The sequence below is a fragment of the Belonocnema kinseyi genome, chromosome 6, assembly GCF_010883055.1.
Source record: "Belonocnema kinseyi isolate 2016_QV_RU_SX_M_011 chromosome 6, B_treatae_v1, whole genome shotgun sequence".
Classification (NCBI taxonomy): domain Eukaryota; kingdom Metazoa; phylum Arthropoda; class Insecta; order Hymenoptera; family Cynipidae; genus Belonocnema; species Belonocnema kinseyi.
In genome coordinates, this window is record NC_046662.1 from 125,722,004 (window position 1) to 125,733,059 (window position 11,056).

At 47.5% G+C, this 11,056-nt stretch overlaps 1 protein-coding gene across 1 annotated transcript in view; it reads right to left on the reverse strand.

Moving 5' to 3' along the window:
- LOC117174188 overlaps window positions 1–11,056 on the reverse strand; it is a 1,286,801-nt gene that overhangs the window by 184,835 nt on the left and 1,090,910 nt on the right. The gene's annotated exons all lie outside the window — the stretch shown is intronic.

Here is an 11,056-nt window from a genome sequence, read left to right on the forward strand (position 1 = left end):
ATTAAAACTTAATTAATAAAGATATAGAAAAATTTCACGGGGTTTGGCCGAAGCCGGAATCAAGTAAGACAAAAGTCACATAGGCGTGTCAAAAGAAATAATCTCAAACCGACTCCAATTAATTCAGTTATTTTTACGAATAGTACTGACTGATTATTATTATTAATAATGCTAATTTAATAAAGATAAGCACAGTAAGAGGGCATAGACAAAACCTCTACGGCTACGATCATCGGAGAAGCGGGAATCCTCTCATCGTCCAGTCCAACACAACCACGAAACATAGGAACTGTCTGACAGTTGTAAACACGGAGCAGACAGCACTATAGTCTCTCACCAGTATCCATTGGTAAAAGAGTTGGTTATAAGGGGACTGCGCACCAAGTTCGCGCTGTTCCTCCAGGCACGGGCAACACGAGGCATTAGTTCGGCGACCGCCGGCGAGTGGCAGCACCGGATGGACCATCGTAGCCGACACAACCAACCCTGCAACACTACGTGAATGAGCAACCACACTCTGGCAGGAGAGGGGAGGCTGACAGCCAATAGCAAACCCAGCTGTCCGTAGGCCAGAGACAATCGGCAAGATGGATTCTACCTCGGAAGGCGCGCATTGGCGGAAGACCTCAATGGAGCTCGCCTATTAACACTAACCAATGAACGGAAGCCTTGCAGAAACTTGGAAAGGTCTGACAGAAAACAGTGGCAAGATGACGGAAGCGAACTGGAACCGGCAGAGTCGGCTTGAGAACCGGTGGCAACGGCCAGATTCGAAGCCGTCGCAACTTCTGGAGATTTTTGGAAAAGACGCGACATGGACAAAAAGGACTAGGCAGCGGCAGCTAGGTGGCTGAAAAGTAAGTAGGCCATTTCTCACCAATCTTAAGTTTTGGAAAACCTAGTTACAAAATGGCGCCCAACTAGAGGGCTGTCAGGTGCGAGAGAGAGAGAGAGAGAGAGAGAGAGAGAGCGGGGGATTTAAAAATTGAATTTACGCGAGAGACAGCGGAGAGCTGTGGAGCCGACTTGCTTTATATTATTTTTTGTAGATTATAAGTGCTTTGGGCTTGCATGTCTCCCGGTTTGGTGATTATACATGCAAATTTCAATAAAAAAATGTAACCTGTACCATCTAACCTGTACCATTTAAAAATTAACTTTGAGATTTCCGACAACGAAAGGAAAAAAAAATAAGAGAATTTGATTAGTGTTTTCAAAACTTTTCGGAAATCAAAGAATTTAAGTTAGTTCCGAAATTTTGCGTTAGCTACGGAAACAGAGAGTACCGTCAAGTTCTCTTCTCTGATTTTAAGAAGAAGTTTCCTGTTTTTCGTATGTTTTTTTTATTTTCAGGTTATTGTCGTTTTTTCTATTTTTTCTTCTATTTGTATGGCCTTCGAGGAAATCGGATAGGCCTCGACAAACATCAAGGGATTTTTGAAATATTGGAAATTTTTCGGGCGTTGTTACAGGTTTTTTTTTTTCTCTAGTCTACAGATTCCCAACTATTTAAGAATAATGGATTACTACGACTCAGGCGAAGGGGAAGCAAGGGGAGAGGCACATCGAGAAAACCCCGATTTAAGGGAAATAACAGCTGGTAGCGAAAAACCGGGTACTGTTGGGGCTACGTCGGAAAGGTCGATCGAGGTACACGATAGGCAAAATAGGGCCAATCTTGGCTCAGACATGGCACAACTACCAGTTTGGGCAAATGACCTCACGGGGGAAGTCTTGCGGGAAATTATAAGAAAACCTACTTTAAATACGCATGGGGTAGAGAGGTCCTGCGCGAGCATATGGGGAGGCATTTCGCGCGTCAGATGGGTAACCAGACGGTACCATGGTACCGAGAGGATGAGGTCCCAGAATGTGGAGAGGGGGGGTGGTGAAGGGGCCACGGTGCCACCTCCTAGAGCAACGACACTGGTTAGTGAGAGCATGGCCTCGCGGAATTAAGACACGGGCCAGTTGGATAAACGAACGCCAGGATACACCCCTACTATCAAGCTATGCGGTTTGCGGAGGCAACGCGATACCGCGCAAAGAGCAGGAAGCGATTATGATGTCTGAGGGCCACAACAGGGCTCAGGGCTAACCGACCCGAAACCGGGAAAACCAAGCATCGGTACCGCTGAGCCGTAGCATTATGAGTCTCTTGGTGAGCGGACCTACGAGTCAGGCGACATATTACTCACCAAACGTGAGCGCCCGAACGTGTGCTCCTTTAGTAACGATCTCGCAGCCAATTTTTACCACCGCGGTTATCAGAGACATGCATCCGCAGAACGACTGGTACAGTCGGAGCCAGCAAGTCCCACTTAATATAACGACTCAGCACCGTGAACCCGAAAACTGGGGCCGCACTACACAGACGGAGGGTTACCGGGACTCAGAGGATTATCAAGAGTCTGCTACACGAGAATTTGCTCTAATTGAACACCGCGAACAAAGGCCATAGGAAAGTGAAGATCACCGAACGGTCCGGACCGCCTACGACTACCCAGCGTCGAGCCTCTTTCCACAAATGAACCCGACTCTAGCAAGGGAAGAAGAGCTTGGGCGGAATAGGCTAGGGACAATTGGGGGCGGATTTAAAGATTACTTAAGGTGCGGGCCCCCAGAATTCTCAGAGGCAAGAGAAGCAAATAGTTGGCCGTACGACACGGGGTGCAGGGTGCGTGAGTCCCCAAGATCATAGGAAAGCGCGAAATTTAGTACGCCTAAGATACAAGGTATGTCCCTTCGGGCGAGCAGGGCCAACATAAGCCATATCGGGAGCCATGGCAACAGAATTGGAAGCAGAATCGCTAGATGCAGAACAGGTACTGCCGTGAGTGGGATGAAATACGGGCATATAGAGGTTATTTGCGCAGCAACACACATTTGGGCGTAGAGGTCCGTATGAATTTGAACCGAAAGGCCTTATGAGTCACGGGTATGCTCAGGGATGAGGGTGAGGCCCCATGCGACCCCTCGGTGAACCAAGAGATGTGATACGAATCGTAGAAGAGTGGAAGGTCAGTTTCAATGGAAAAAAGGGCTGAAGTGTGGATAACTTCTTGCGGAGGGTTGAAGGGGGCAGAGCCGCCTCTTTCCTCACGGATGAGGACTTGTTCTTGGTTATGCCCTTCCCTTTAAAGAATATTGCGTGACACTGTTTCTTTTAAAACAGATTAAGATTAAACACGTAGGACCAGTGCAAGCAGCACTTTCAGGCCCGCTTTGGGATACTTTCTACCAAGAAAGGCTGGAAGAACAGATCCTCTCATTCAGGCAGGGTTAAGATAAACCGGTAGCGGACTACTTAACCTGAATGTATGGCCTATACCAGCTCTCAACTAGGCCGATGGATCTCGAGATCCAGATGAATAGGGTATACGGGAACCTTGGATTCGATTTTAGGATGGCCATCAGGCGTTGCGCAGCTACGAGTAGCGAAAACTGTGGATCAGGTCCGACAAAAGGGTCACTTCCAATTTCGTTGTTCGAGAAGTCGGAGGCGCAATTATTGCCGCCGTTGTGGCAGAGAGGAAGTGACCACGAAAGAATGCAATCTTTCCGGCAACTGTTCGCGAAACCGAAAAAGGGAGAAGGCGTAAGGGTCAACCCTTTTTCCTCCAGTCCCGAATTGCCCCTCAGGCCGACTGATGCCTACCGGAAGAGAACAGGCTGCAGTGAGCAGTGTCCCAAGCATGGGTGAGCAAGTATTCTTGGGTCATCCACACATTCGGAATCGCACATGGTGGGAGCAAGCGAACCTGGTAGATAGCGGACTACCCGGAATCTGTCCAAAACTATACCGAGGAAGGTACCGAGTTGGAAGTGGAATGGACAGATGAAAATCTGGCAATATTAGACCAGTGTTACAGCCTCAGAGAAATTAGAGCTAAAGAACGATAATAACAGGACACGTTGGTTGCCAGGATTATTAGGCCCCCTCCTGAGGTTCTTCCGGCCACTGACCGAATCACTCATAGTATAGACATCGGGGGACACCCACCGATAAAACAGAGATATTATCGAGTTTCCCCAAAGGGGTTGAAAAATATGCAAGATGAGGTAAGCCAAATGTTAGCCGAAGGCATTGTTGAGCAATCAAAGAGCGGTTGGTCCAGTCCGGTAGTAATGGCCCGAAAGGCAGGATATGATTCTTCAGCAACTTTCCACCGCGAAGTACATAACGACGCTATATTTAAAATAGGGGTACCACCAGATTCCGATGGCCGAGGATAGTAGGGAGTACATAGCGTTTACTCTCCCTGGAATGGTGCTCTTTCAGTTCACAAGAATCCCCTTCTGACTGTCAGGGGCCCCTGCGACATTCCAGCGACTGGTAGATTCCCTTATAGGGCCGGATATGGAACCTAACGTCTACGCATACCTCGTTGACATAGTTATCGTCAGAGAGAAGTTTAGGGACCATCAGGAGTGGATAGTACGAGTCATAGACCGCTTACAAGGGGCCGGACTGACGATTAACCTAAAGAAGTGTGAATTCGGAATACTGACCATGCGTTACCTTGGATTCCTCGTCAATCAGAAAGGTTTGCAGGTCGATCCGGAAAAAGTCGAGCCCCTTTTCTCATATCCAGCCCCAAGAACAATTAAGCAACTGAGACGGCTCTTGGACATGGCATCGTGGTACCGTCGTTTCATACCCGAATTTGCGTCTGACGCGGAACCACTGAACAAACTACTTAGAACGAATTTCTCATGGGAATGGGGCACCTAACAGGAAAACGTGTTCGCTAAACTAAAAGAACAAATTGCGACGGCACCGATCTTGGCTTACCCGCTTTTCGAAGTCCCATTCGTGCTCCAGATCGACGCGAGCGATTTTGGTTTGGGAGCAGTCTTGACGCAGATGCAAGACGGCGGTAAGAGGGTAATAGCCTTTGCAAGTAGGACGATGTCGGACGCCGAAAGGAAATACTCGGTTACGGAAAAGGAGTGTTTAGCCGTGATCTGGTCGGTTAGGAAATTCCGGCATTATATCGAGTGTTTTCACTTCACAGTGATCACCGACTACAGTTCGTTGTGATGGTTACACAACCTTCACAATCCAACAGGCCGATTGGCTCGATGGGCTCTTGACCTCCTCGAATACGATTTCGAGGTCGTACGCCGGAAAGGAGCTTTGCACTACGTGTCTGACGCCCTTTTTGGACGTACGAGGAGGAAGTATTAATCCCCATAGCTGCCATGCAGCCGGCGGAGGGTCAGATTTATCGTAAGCAACTGAGCGAGGTAGAAAAGACCTCTAGGCTATGCCATGGGTGGAAGATAGTGGATGGAATGCTCTATCGATACCCTCCAAATCCGTTGGTAGATCCGGTCATCGTGGATCTAGAGGCTTGGAAGTTGGTAGTACCAACTGAGAAAACACAGGAATTCTTCGATGAAGTACACAATGACCCACAAGCCGCGCATCTGGGAATACACAAAACGTACCGAAGAGCCTCGATACAATACTACTGGCCAGGTATGTATTGGGACACTTCTTTATGGGTGCGAGCCTGCGACACATGTCAGAAAATCCAAGGCTGATTAGGGCCAGTAGAGGGTCTAATGGGCCGTAGGGTGATCCAACAACCTTGGACGGTAGTGACCACCGACGTAATGAGTCCGTGGCCAACAACAACATTAGGCTTCGAATACTTGGTGGTATTCGAAGACCTTAATACCAATTTGCACCGTAGGTCCTTGTGTCGGATAACGGAACAGAGTATGTTAACCAAGCATTTCAAGGGTTGACCGAGACATACAGAATTTGCCACTCGTTTACTCCAGTGTATTGCCGGCAGGCGGACCCTGCGGAGCGAGTCAATCGAGTTCTCAAAACGATGATCTCGGCGTATGTAGCCCAAGACCATCGACAGTGGAAAGTGTATCTCAAAAATTTCCGGTTCGCCTACAACACGGCCGTGCATAGCACCACGGGTGTTAGTCCGGCATATTTAAATTTGGGTAGGGAACCGAAGCCGTACAATAGCCTGCACTGGAGGGTCGTGGAACCAACTGAAATGCCCTCACCAAACCATAAGGACTGGTCTCTTGCATGCATGGGGAATGATTTAAGCGCATCCGCTTCTGCTAGCATGTACCACGGGGCCCCAATAGGGGTATATTATATCGAAGGAAAAAAGGCGTAGGCGATGACGGCGAAAAATTTTCCCTTTTTACAGCTGAAGCGGAGTTTCATTGCAGGGAGCATCGCACGGTCTGTCGGATGTTTCAACAAGTAATAGAGGAGCTACACCGACAGGCCCTAACCTTGCTGAGGTTGCCAGCCATCGGGGAACCGTCGCACAGGGAACACGGAAATCAATTGGTCGGGATAACCCAAATTTGATTCCCATGGCGGATCATCGCTCTACCCGGCCGTTCGGTAACTGGGGACACGGTTCGAATCGAAACGGCTCCGGAAGAGCGGAGCTTAAAGGCCACGGTCTACCGGCAGAAACCGGCGGACAGGGAGGAGCCTAGGCGAAGAGGACTCGTCAGCAGGGTTATAGAGCCAGAAGAGCTGCAGGAGAAGGCGGGACCGAGCACCGAGGTTCAGCGTGCAACAAGGTGAACCCTAAGCACCTCGCGCGTAGGAGCGAAATGGACGATTGATACTCGGACACGTACGAGGCACGTACGAGAGTGGGATCGCCGCCAGCAGACGCGGCAATAGACCATCGCGGCCGGGATCGCGGAGGCCCGACGTGACCGCGAGGAGGCCGAAAAAAGGCGAGCAGAAGAGGCTGCCCGCAAGACCCGCAGCGAGAAAGATGCAAGACTCCTGTGGAAGGAAAAGGAGTGCAGGCTTATGGAGGAATTCTGGCGAAGCCGACGAAGGGAGCCAGTGCTGATACAAAGGAAACCCAGTGCGCCAAGTGCGGAGGGCGGGGACACTGCTGGGACGTGTGACCAGCCCGGGGACACTTTGAGTGAAAGGCGGGAGATGTGTTCTATTTTTGTTTCTCTTTCCTTTACTCTTTTTGTTTTCGAAATCTAGGATAAGCTTAGTAGATAAATAGGGACAATTCTTTTGGGAATAATTAAGGATAGATAAGCCTTAACATGACCCCAAATAACAGAGACACCTCCTGACTATGAACAGACAGAGCGCGCCCGAGGTTGGTGCGGCTGACAGGGCGGTGAGAGAGCAGTCACAGCGCGGAAATTAAAAACCAGTGGGCTTTGGCTAGGCCCGAGGATATTATAATAAAGTTTTAAAACTTAATTAATAAAGATAGAGAAAAACTTCACGGGGTCTCACCGAAGCCGGAACCAAGTAAGACAGAAGTCACATACGTGAAAGGAACCCAGTGGAACCTCGTATATTTTTCTACTGAAATAGAGATCGCTCAAGTAGGAAACATTTTTTCAATGATTTAAATTTGTTATATTGCAACGATATTCAAGGTCTAATAAATAATTGGAGTTATTTAAGTATAAAGCTAGTGGTCGGCGTCTGTTTATAGATTCTTCGACAAGAAGTTTAAAAGCTGCTTTGCCACATAATGGCAACATATATATCATTAAAAATTTGTCATAAGGACAACCGCATTATTTCGCCGGGAGCGGGTGCTAATCTGAAAAATTGCACCCGCTTCCAGCGAAATCGCGGTAAAATTTCAGCCACAACCACGTCTCACAGCCGTGAGATAGATGGTTCCAGTCTGTAAAGGAATCAATACGACGATCCAGCAAAGAACACGGAGTGACCCAAGGACAACCGCCTTCTGCATTTTTCCCGCAAGTGTTCTAGCATATTGTTGACACGCAGGGATGCTTTTTAGGCTATTAGCAAGTGAAAGCTTGGCACCTCCAAGAGCGCCGATGATAAGGACGATCAGTTTACCAGAATATTCCGGGTGCAATCGTTGCAACTCCCTTATAAGGTTTCGATACCTCTCTTTCTTTTCATTCTCCTTGACTATGATGTTTTTGTCAGCTGTTGCCGAAAATTCGACAACGAACATGGTTCGCTTCTGGAAGTCTAGAAGAACCATGTCAGGCCTCGAGTGAGCAACAGAAACAATTGTCGAGAATCTAAAGTTCCAGTATATGCGGCACTTCCCATTCTCGACAATTAACTTAATTTCCCTAGGAGCATTTAGAGGAGCGATATTAAGTTGAATGCCGTAGGAGTGACAGAGATGGTAATCCATCCCGCGTGTGTTGGACAACTAGATAGTATGTGAGTTAAATGCTTGGGGTGTGCATGGCACGCCCTGCAGCTATCATCGGGAATGTCTTGGCTCAAAATGTGGCGACGGTATGTTAAGGTGGAAATTGACACCGTCTTGGCATGCAAAAATCAAGCCCTCTGTACCAGACTTCAATCCGGGCGATTCAAGGAAAGCAAACGTTAGCTCACAAGACATTGACTGCTCCTTCGCATTTCTGTGGAAGATACCGTGCATCCTCTTATCGAGGAGCTGTTCACGAAAGTTTTTGTCTTGTGCTTTCTTAATCCGGGCTCTCAGGAGTGAGTACTCGAGATAGATTAGATAGTATAGAAATGCTCCTTTGCCCAATTCTTCGTGATTTCTGACATTTTTTCGGAGAATCCGACCTCTGGGCTATCAATTATTGTGTGTATAATGCAGCGAGAGCTTTGGCCGATGCTAACCGTGAAACAAAACCAACGGTTGATCGTAAGACCAAAAGGCCTATGCATCAACTTGCCATAAAAATAGGCTGGGCAAGACAGTATGCGTCCCACATGCAGTGTGTGATTGACTACATCACATCTGGCAGGAATTTTACCGCCAAGGTTCGAAAGTTCGCTCGCGAACTCCGCACCTGTTATCACACACTTAACAAGTCAAAGCTGCTGACCACCAGGCAGAATATTGTTGAGAGAATACGGATACTATCTGACGCTAAGAGAAGTCCAGAGCGGAGGGAGAGGTGGGTCAGAGAAAATCAACAGTTTCTATCTGATCCATCTCGACTCTTCCAAGACCGGGACCAGATTGTATCAATACCTTCTGGTGGAATAAGTTTTCTTCAACCTATCAGCATTTGGCCCGTATTTTCATCTTATATTTGAAGTCGGAAGAGCCGATTCCAGAGTAGTTGGTGGTAATGTATGAACAACGATGCTCAAAGAAAGGCGTAGCCGGATTTCGGGAGAACCTACATATCGATAGATGTGTCTGCAAAGATGCAGCATTCTACCACCTTTCAGAGAGGTGTCTTTTAGGGCGACACCATGAGCCCACTCCTCTTTTGCCTTACATTATTGCCACTATCTCTAGCAGTTCGCCATTCCGACGCGTACTTGTGCGGCAAACCTGCAACTGCATCTAGCTCTGGGGATTGTCGAACGATATACTAAGGAAATTGGAATGGAATTTGGGTTAGACAAATGCGCCAAGGTTTATTTGAAGCGAGAAAAACTTAATGGTATCCATGAAGATCCTGAGCTCGTTGATAGAAGCGCCATACGACACCTTTGCGCTGGAGAGACTTATACATACCTGGGCGTGCCACCGAGCCGCATTCAGGATGTGACATCTATAAAGGATACTCTCCGAAGCAGATACAAACGTCTCATCGGACAGATTTGGTCTTCCGAAGTGTCAACGAAGAACAAAGTATCTTCAACGAACATGCTTGCCGTCCCGGTACTACTCTATTCATTTGGAGTAGTTCCATGGACGAAGAACGAACTCAGATCCCTTGATATCGGGACAAGGAAGGTTATGCACATGAACAAAAGGATGCATCTTAAGTCTTCCGTTCCGCGACTGTACATCTCACGCCGTCAAGGGGGTCGCGGAATATTGAGTCTTGAATGTCTTCACAACAGGATTATTCTGGGTACAGCACATAGAGTTGCAAATGGAAGAGACCCTCTTCTTAAAATGGTCAGGAATCACGAAGAAGTGGGCAAAGGAGCATTTCGGTACAAAGCAGCGGAGTAGGCTGCTGAAACACTCGAACTTGACTTCAGTATTAGGGGTGAGCAAAATGCATCAAATCTAAACTATCTCAGGTACTCACTCCTGAAAGCACGGATTAAGAAAGCACAAGAGAAAAACTTTCGTGAACAGCTCCTCGATAAGAGGATGCACTGTATCTTCCACAGAAATGTGATGGATCAGTCAATGTCTTGTGAGCTAACGTTTGCTTTCCTTAAATTTCCCGGATTAAAGTCTGGTACGGAGGTTTTCATCTTTGCATGCCAAGACGGTGTCATTTCCACCTTAACATACCGTCGCCACATTTTGAGCCAAGACATTCCCGATGACAGCTGCAGGGCGTGCCATGCGCACCCCGAGCATTTAGCTCACATACTATCTAGTTGTCCAACACACGCGGGAACGACCTACATTCAAAGGCACAATGCGGCACTTAGGGTGCTTTATTACCATCTCGTCACTCTTATGGCATTAACCCTAATATCGCTCCTCTAAATGCTCCTAGGGAAGTTCAGTAAATTATCGAGAATGGGAAGTGCCGCATATACTGGAACTTTATATTCTCAACAATTGTTTCTGTTGCTCAGTCGGGGCCTGACATGGTTCTTTTTGACTTCAAAAAGCGAACCATGTTCGTTATCGAATTTTCGGCACCAGTTGACAAAAACATCATAACCAAGGCGAATGAAAAGAAAGAGAGGTATCGAAACCTTATAAGGGAGTTGCAACGATTGTACCCGGAATATTCTGTTAAAGTAATTGTCCTTATCATCGGTGCTCTTGAAGGTGCCAAGCTTTCACTTGCTAATGGCCTAAAAAGCATCCCTGCGTGTCAACAATATGCTAAAACACTTGCGGGAAGAATGGAGAAGGCGGTTGTCCTTGGGTCGCTCCGTGTTCTTAGGGTGCACGAGGCTTTTGCTGGATCGTCGTATTGATACCTTTACAGACTGTAACCACCTATCTCACGGTTGTGAGACGTGGTTGTGGCTGAAATTTTACCGCTATTTCGCTGAGAGCGGGTGCAATTTTCCAGATTAGCATCCGCTCCCGGCAAAATCCTGCGGTTGTCCTTATGACAAATCTTTAATTATATATATACATATATATGTGCATACATAGATACATAC